Source organism: Euphorbia lathyris, chromosome 4, assembly GCF_963576675.1.
Source record: "Euphorbia lathyris chromosome 4, ddEupLath1.1, whole genome shotgun sequence".
Classification (NCBI taxonomy): Eukaryota; Viridiplantae; Streptophyta; class Magnoliopsida; order Malpighiales; family Euphorbiaceae; genus Euphorbia; species Euphorbia lathyris.
Genome location: NC_088913.1, coordinates 88,636,124 through 88,646,022, shown reverse-complemented (window position 1 = coordinate 88,646,022; position 9,899 = coordinate 88,636,124).

Genomic DNA, 9,899 nt, shown 5'->3' with positions numbered 1-9,899 from the left:
TTACTATTCTACCCTTATATTAACAATGTGCCATAAACACAAAATTCAATATGCAATGCATACTATGATACCAAAGAAAAAGCAATTGATATGTACTCAATTTATCAAAGATTGAGTGGTTAAACTCCAACATGCATATATCATTTATCATTTGTTTGTGAACTTATCTAAAAAGTTTGATTGACCCCTGAACTTTCAAAGTGTCTTAATAGCCTCCTAAACTTGCATAAAATATTCAGTTAGCTCCATGAACTTACGTAAAATATTACAAATTGATCACTCGGTTACAAAAAAAAATAAGTTAAATGTGGTAGATGTATTTCATGCATCTTAGAATGTTATTACATAATTCAAAAGTAAATTAAAAATGAAGTTATTACTTACACAACTATAAAACTTGTGGTCTCTAATATTAGAACCGCATACTCCGATCTTGATCGTTTTACTTTTTTTTTAAGAATCAAGCAATACATCTTTCCTATTTAATTTGCTTTTTTTCAACCGAGTGATCAATTGATTACATTTTCCACAAATTCAGAGAGCTAACTGAACATTTTATGTAAATTGAATGGCTATCGGGACACATTAAAAATTCAGGGGTAAATCAAACTTTTAGAACAAATTCAGAGACAAATGATGTATTAAGTCTAAAATCGATTATCGAGTTGTATGCAGATAATTTTAGAGCTTATCTCTTCGAGAAACAATATTTCTTTTCTTCTATGGATGTAGATAAAATTAGTCAAACCATGTGAATTTTATGTTTTGAATTATTTCAGAATTTTCTTTTCACATATTAAACTTATTTAATCAAATGTCCACTCTAATCCATTTTTTAACATTTATCAATAAAATTTCTATATATGATAGGATAAAATTCAGTTTTTTTTTTTTTTTTGTGCTTCAAGCTCGATAGACATTTGCAAGAGAACCGAATTCAATTATGACATAAATTCAAAATATTTCGCAAACACAAATTGTTTTAGTGAAAGAACAAACGAATATAATTATGACAATAGAGAGTATGTAAAAAGCATATTATATAAATATAATATGCTCCACATAATTATTTCATTACATAGTTACATAATACACAAATAGATTGATATTTAGCAATAGATTACCAAAGCATATCCTACAATTAAGAAGAGTTGGATTTTATTTAATAATATATGCTAATTAAGGTTAATCCATTGCTATTAATTAGTTAAGAGATCATCTAGTTGTTTATTTTCTGATCAAATTTCATAAATATGGAAGCATAGGATTCCAAGAAAGCTGGACCAGCATCAACATTTTCTTTATCACATTCGTAACTTATTTCAACTGAAGTGCCACGTGGGATCAAATGAGTGAACGAAATTGTATAATTGAATGATTTGTAGTGATCAAGAACATCTCCTGCTATTACTTTGTAAGAAATTTTCCAAACTCCTTTTTCCTCAACATCCTTCAGAGTGTTCATGTAAGTTTCTGTCTTCATTGGAAATCCTACAAATAGAGAAAATTAAAGTGTTTACGTATATAAAGAGAAATATAAAAAAATAAACTACATTAGTTTAGCAGATTTGCAAATAATGTTAAGGCACTACAAGAAAAAAATCTATCACGGGATGGAAATATCCGTCGGTGATAAGCCAAAATGTGTCGGTGCTCATCATTAATGACGGAAATTAGTGTGTCGGCGTTGACCCCGTAGTTAACCCGTTCCGACAGTTTTTTTTGCTGCTCGGTGACATCACCGACAAAACGGTCTCGCTGTTTTGTGTAGGTGTTTCCGACCTATGGTTAGTCAGTGATTTGTGTAGGTTAATTCCAAAGAAAATCGATATGGTTACACTGATTTGTTGATAAAAGAAATTTAGTTTTTTTTGTTCTCAAAATGAGAACTGTGTTTATCACATTTGCAAATCGATGACTTTTGGATTGGTATTCCAAAAATTGACCTTAACGACCTCAAAAAGACACTTTCAAGAATTTAATGATAGTTTAAGAAACTTTAATTCTTGGGTTTTTTAGTTTTGAAGTTATTTAGGTGTTGTTTGGTGAAAATAAACAAAATTAATTTGTAAAGAGAGAAAACTCTAAAATGATAATTTTGAAAAAAAAAATTGATTCCATAATAAATGTGATAAACACAGTTCTCGTTTTAAAGAGAGAAAACTCTAAAATGATAATTTTGAAAAAAAAAAATTGAGTACATAATTAACGGTGAAATTTGGAATGAAAATCCAAAAGTCCTCAATTTCCAAATGTTAAAAATTATGATTCTCGTTTTGACAACAAAAAAACCACATTCTTTTTCATCTGCAGATCAATATAACCACAAGGCTTTTTTTAGAATTAACCTTAAAGTTAATGTAGTTTATAGGTTTGTAAAGAGTTGTTTGTATTTTGTGCAGTTTACAAACTCAACCATTCTATAAAAAATTATTATCGTGACTATTTATCCCAAAACAGAGCATTTTAGTATTACAAAAGGTAATAATTTTTTTTTTTAAAACAAAAGTAATACAAAGCGTAATATAAAAAGTGACAAATTTATAATCCTAAAACGACATATATAAAAGAACGGAAAAATATAATTAATTAATTTACCTTCAGCATATTCGACCACATAATGAGGCGGGATAATCGAGTTCCTAGTAATTTTTTTGTAAACTTCTGGCAGTAACCGAGGAAGTTGAGCCTCGTGTTCTTCGTAAAAAATACGAAACAGATCTTTTGCGTTTGCTTTGTGAAGTACGAAAGAGGTTTTTTCATGGATCTTGTAAGCCATATTAATTCTTTTGATATGAGTAAGATTTTTACATGTTTAATTAACTATAATTGGCATCTATTTATAGATACGTAGTCAAGAAAAAAAATGATAACATCGAGATATTATCGCAAGGACCAAAAGAGATAATTGCCTCAAGTATGCCACGTAGCACAAGAAGCCGCCCGGCGGATCTCCCTGGATTAGCTCTAAGAGATCCGCTGGCGGATCTCTAAGGCGAGTCTCTCCATTTTCCCATATAACGGCTGGCCGCCGTCTCGGCCATAAATGAATCATTAATATTCTCAAAACCGTCAGGTTAAGAGTAACTTATAACCGCCAATAAATGAGCATTAATAGAGACTTTCTAGTTACCTAGGGGTTACGAATTCTCCAACTATAAATAGCCTACATCTAGGGCTACCAAAAGGTACATTCATTCTTACGTTCCCTCATCCTTGTCAATACAGTTTATTCTTCATATTAGCTACTGACTTAAGCATCGGAGTGTCCCCGGCCGATCCCAACGGCGCCTCACAGGGACGTGATCCGATCAGAAGTTTCTCCAGTGTTATCAATTGGTGCGGTGAGCGTGGAATCCTTGGTCAAGATAAAGGATTTTTCGTTCACACTGAAACATCATGACGGAGGAAAGACTAAATTTCTCCTCTGGGATTAAATCACTGATAATTACACCGCCAAGTGCTGGTCACACAGATATGACCACTCATGAGACTTATTATAAATATCACAAGGAAGATGGCTACACTGATGCTAGACTCAAAGAGGACTCGATGAAAAGGAAGAGAAAAGACACAATTAACGTCATAGCTGGCGGACCAGGTTATCAGCCAACAGCAAAAAAGGCAAGGGTGACCACCCTTGAAAGAACGTCATTAAACCGCCCTTTTTCAGATGCAGGTCAGAAGATTGCACCCCATGCGGACGCACTAGTCGTCATCATGATGGTTGAAGGTTGGGAAATGAGGCGAGTAATGATTGATACGGGAAGTTCATGTAACATTATTACGCGAGGAGCATTCGCCAAACTCAAGATTGATCCTGTCCGGATAGAACCAACTGTGGTCGATATTTTAGGAGTCACTGGTCATACCATTCGGACGAAAGGTCAGGTTACTTTGGATTGCGAGCTTACCGGGGATGATCAAGTTTGGAGAGAAGATTTGGAGTTTTCGGTCTTAGACGGACAATTAGCTTACAATATTATCCTTGGACGACCTTTTATCTCCGAAGTTGCAGCTCTTATCTCCATTCGCCATTTAGCACTCTACATTCCCACGGTCAAGGGATGCATGATGGTTAAAGGTTGTCAGAAAGAGGCCCAAGAGACATATTCTGCATCCTTAATAATTCGCCCTCAATCTAAGGAGGAAGATGAAGAGGAACACGTCACAATGGCTTTGGGGGAAACCGAAATGTACCCTGTGGCGGATGGGAAGCAGGTACGGATAGCTAAAAGTCTACAAGGTGAGATCAGAGACACAATCACCAAGGTACTTGGCGAAGCTGAAGATGTTTTCGCATGGAAAGATGAAGTACTCCCCGGAATTAGCCCAGATGTGATCACCCACAAACTCAACATTGACAAAAATGCGGTTCCTGTGGCTCAGAAACGGAGAAACCATGGTCCGGAAAGGCAAAAAGTGATTGAGGATAAAATCGCCAAGCTCCAAAAGGCGGATGCCATTGAGGAGGTGCTTTATACCCAGTGGTTGGCAAACGTCGTATTAGTCAAGAAAGCTGGCGGATCTTATCGTATGTGCATCGATTTCACAGATCTTAATAAAGCTTGTCCCAAAGATAATTATCCTCTACCGTGCATAGACATGCTTGTAGATGGAACTGCTGGTCACGCAATGTATTCCTTTACTGATGTAAAGTCTAGCTATCACCAAATCCCTATGGAGCCCTCAGATAGAATCAAAACCTCGTTCGTAACACATCAGGCCACTTACTGTTTCAAGGTTATGCCCTTCGGGCTCAAGAATGCGGGAGCTACCTATCAGAGGATGATGAACAAGATATTCGCGGATAATAAAAGTGGTAATTATTCCGTCTACGTAGATGACATGATCATTAAAAGCATGACGGCAGAAAGGCATGCGGAGGATATAAGGGAAGTACTGGGAGTACTGCGACACCACAACATCAAGTTAAATCCCGAGAAATGCACTTTTGGAGCTACATATGGAAAAATTTTAGGATTCATGATCAGCGAAAAAGGAGTTAGCCCAAATCCTGACAAAGTCAAAGCAGTTCTTGAGATGCAAGCGCCCCGGAATATCAAGGAGGTACAACGCCTTAATGGGCGTATCATAGCCTTGGTCAGGTTTATTTCTTGCTCAGCCCGTAGGTGTCAGCCTTTTTTCGAAGTTATCAAACAGCAAAAAGCATTCGAGTGGAATGAAGATTGTCAGAATGCTTTCGAAGGAATCAAACGGTTCCTCACAGAACCACCTATGATGAGTCGACCTTTGAAGGGCGAAGATTTATACATGTATGTATCGGTCACGGATAAAGCCGTATGCACGGTCATGATACGGGAGGAGGATGGCCAACAGTTCCCAATTTATTACGTGAGCAAGGTTTTGAAAGATGCTGAAACCAGGTATTCAAGACTAGATAAAATGGCACTGGCTGTTGTAACCACGGCAATACGCCTTAGGCCATATTTTCAGGCGCATACAGTAATAGTTCGTACCAATATACCAATGAGAAAAGTATTACAGAAGCCGGACACTTCGGGAAGGTTGCTGGAGTGGGCGATCCGCCTGGGCGAGTTTGATGTAAGATATGAAAGCAGGTCATCATTGAAAAGTCAAGTCCTGGCGGACTTCGTGAATGAATTCACTGATGAGGGGATATCTCATCCCAAACCTCCGTTAGAAGAATGGTCGATGTATACTGACGGGGCTTCATCGGCGGAGGGAGCAGGGGTGGGAGTTGTGATCAAGGGTCCCCATTACATAAAATTGCGGTACGCAGCAAAACTAAATTTACATGCCACTAATAATGCTGCTGAGTACGAGGCCTTGATATTGGGTCTACGTATACTTCAAGAGATCACCCCGGAGCGGATCGTGATCTACAGCGATTCAAAACTAATGGTCAACCAAGTCATCAAGAATTACGAGGTAAAAGACGAGACCCTGGCCAAATATGTAGCAGAAGTCAAGAAATTGCTAGATAGCCTTGAAGCTAAAGAAGCCAGATGGGAATTGGTTCACATACCAAGAGAATCTAACATAGAGGCGGATCAATTGGCAAAAATGGCTTCTTGTGAGGCAAACTGGGCAGATCCGGACTGTCCCTTCGAAGTAAAAATGGCTCCGGCATTTGTATCTGCGGAAGTATCTCTACTCACAACAGTAGAAGATGATTGGAGGACGGTCATCCGCCAATATCTGCTAAATGGAACATTACCTGAAGATAAAGAAGAGTCACGAAGGATAATCAGAAGGGCAGCTTATTTCTCCTTGATCAATGATGGTCTCTATAGAAAATCCTTTAGCCATCCTTGGCTGAAGTGCATTCTACCTGAAGAGGGACAACAAATCCTTAAGGAACTACACGAGGGATCTTGTGGGTCACATGAGGCATCCGCCACGATTTTGAAAAAATCCAGGTTAGCGGGTTTCTACTGGCCCACAACCGAGTTAGACGCCCAAAGTTTGGTAGAATCTTGTCACAGTTGCCAGATTCATGCAAATGAGTCGCACACTACCAAGCACATCCAAAAACCAATTATTGAAGGCCGTCCGTTCGCCCTCTGGGGAATAGACATTGTTGGCCCATTTCCTCCAACTCGCCGACAAAAGAGGTACGTAATAGTGGCAGTGGACCATTTCACCAAATGGGTGGAAGCCGAGGCTGTTTCCTCCATTACAGCGGAGCAGATAGTAGAGTTTGTTAAGGACAACATCGTAGGAAGATATGGCATTCCACATACTATTATCACCGACAACGGGACATAATTTAACTGTGGCAAATTCAAGGCTTTTTGTGAGGGATTGGGCATCCTGAACAGATTCGCTTCTGTTTATTATCCTCAGTCCAATGGAATGACCGAGGTAACCAACCGAACGATTGTAAAAGGGATAAAAAAGAGACTAGGAGAACACGATAAAAAATGGGCGGATCAGCTTACAAGTGTTTTGTGGGCTTATCGTATAACTCCTAGAACTGCTACAGGAGAAACGCCATTCGCCCTTTCTCATGGAGTGGAGGCCGTGATCGAGTGGCCTTTTACTGCGAAGAGGACAATGATAAACGGTTGAGGGACCGCCTGGATCGGGTTGAAGACCGTAGAGACCAATCCTATGTGCGCATGGCAGCGTATAAGCAGCGGATTGCTTCTTATCATGACAAAAATGTCAAGCTTGTGGATTTGAAGATGGGGGATTTGGTGCTTCGTAAAGCCGATAAAATCCAATCTCGAGAAGGCAAAGGCAAGCTAGGGATCAGTTGGGTAGGTCCATATCAGATAGTGGAGAAGGTTGGACCAGCCACATTTAAGATACAAGATATGGAGGGCAATACGCTACCACGCACGTGGAATCTCCAAAACCTCCGCAAATACTTTGTCAGAAAATAGAGCGCGCTCGCGGTCTTGAGTACTCTTTTTCCTTTAGCAAGCTTTTATCCCATGTGGTTTTTCTTGTTAAAAGGTTATTAAATGAAGCTCCTTTGTAAAAGACCTAATCACTATAATAAGGTGTCTTTCCTATCAATAAACATTGTTGATCAACTTTACGTCTTTTACTGTTGCAATTTCAGTTTTCCATAAAGAGAACATCCCAAGTTCTCTACATTCACAATAGATCCGCCACTTGGCGGATCATGGTCACCAATAGAGTTAAAACGATCCTTGGACGCAAGGTTTCTACACTCTCATACCCTTCCCAGAGAAGGATTTATAAGTCCTGCGGGCGGATCATTTCACCTCAAAGATAGGTAGCAAATTGAACCCCTGGGCAGCTTTACTTCCTCTAAGAAGGAATAGAACAGCTTCAAAACCTTCACAAAGGTTCATACAATGGAGTATGGCTGGCCACCTACTCCAAACCAAAATCTCTAAGCAAAATTGAAAAAATAGGGTTATCCCCTTCTTCTTCGCCCTCGCCGCTTGAGGGTCCTCCTCCACAGCCATAGATTCGCCACCAGTAAAGATATTTCTTAAGGAACAAAACCTAACGAAAAGACGAAATCAAAGGCTGATAGTATCCTTTTAAAAATCATCCGTCACCACTGTGATGTTACTACACGCGTCGGCCATAAAAGAACATTGAACAGAATGCTCGCAGAAGCATAAGACGACGCGCAGAGGACCCAAAAGCCCTGAAGGACTTTAAAGGCATTTCGGGGGGGCTTCTGATAACATCGAGATATTATCGCAAGGACCAAAAGAGATAATTGCCTCAAGTATGCCACGTAGCACAAGAAGTCGCCCGGCGGATCTCCCTGGATTAGCTCTAAGAGATCCGCTGGCGGATCTCTAAAGCGAGTCTCTCCATTTTCCCATATAACGGCTGGCCGCCGTCTCGGCCATAAATGAATCATTAATATTCTCAAAACCGTCAGGTTAAGAGTAACTTATAACCGCCAATAAATGAGCATTAATAGAGACTTTCTAGTTACCTAGGGGTTACGAATTCTTCAACTATAAATAGCCTACATCTAGGGCTCCCAAAAGGTACATTCATTCTTACGTTCCCTCATCCTTGTCAATACAGTTTATTCTTCATATTAGCTACTGACTTAAGCATCGGAGTGTCCCCGGCCGATCCCAACGGCGCCTCACAGGGATGTGATCCGATCAGAAGTTTCTCCAGTGTTATCAAAAAAAAAAAAATATAAGGATCATATGAAGTATATAGTACATATTAGTAATTAAAACATGTAGTTCATGATTGGTGCTTTTAGTGAATTAAACGTGGATGTGGCATAAATCAATTTAAATGTGGCTTTGTATATAATGTTTTTTCTTCTGCAGAATGAAGACAAAAGGAGTACAGGTAATACTGCATTAAATTTCATATGTGGAATTTATAGGTATGTGAATGAAGATACTTTTGACCAACTTTAGAGATTTGCCCACTGAAATCGCTGATTGAAGTGTTTGGTAGAGAGAATTTTGGGATGAAAACGCTAATTTAGAAAAAGCTCTTAAAATGAGCTTTTTCAATTAGCGTTTTGCAATATTAAAATTAATGGACTTCTTTAACCCTAATAAATAGACTCTCTCTTCTCCTGCGCCAAAATTAATGCCCTTATTCGTCTTTTTGCACAAACCGCTATTATCAATCAGCTAATTTTTACCAAACAGGTCTACACAAATAGCTAGTCAAATCAGCTAATGTATTCAGCTAACAGCTAACAGCTAATTCCCAAACAGGGCCTATGAGTTATTACAATTGGTGGAATTAATAGTCGGGTTAGAATTGGTATTCAATAGTAACTAAAATGGATTTGGTAAAATTTTAGAGTAATAGGTGAAGATCAACTTACGGATTGGGTAAGATTTAAGGTATTTTGATAGACAAAAATAGTCTTACCCAACTACACCCCAGTTCATACTTTGGTACCTAGATTACATTTTGTCTCAAAAATATACCTTAAGTATGAATGACTGGACATTTAAGTGTGTTTATCCGGTAAGTGACTGGTCAACGACTGTTTGAGCACTTTTATACATATAATTGGGACCCATGATGCACTTACTAAAGTAAAAAGACTATAATGCCCTCTATTTGTCTCCTTTGAATACTTAAATGTCCAAGTACCTATATTTGAAGTATATTTTTGGGACGAAATGTAATTTAGGTACCAAAGTGTGAACTGAGGTATAGTTCATGTACCTTTGACGTAATTTACTTTAAATTGAAGGGGCTATCGGAACACATTAAAAGTTCAGGGTCAATCAAACTTTTAAAACAAATTCAGAGACAAATGATGTATTAAGTCTAAAATCGATTATCGAGTTGCATGCAGATATTTTTAGAGCTTATCTCTTTGAGAAATAATATTTCTTTTCTTCTATGGATGTAGATAAAATTAGTCAAACCATGTAAATTTTATGTTTTGAATTATTTGAGAATTTTCTTTTCACATATTAAACTTA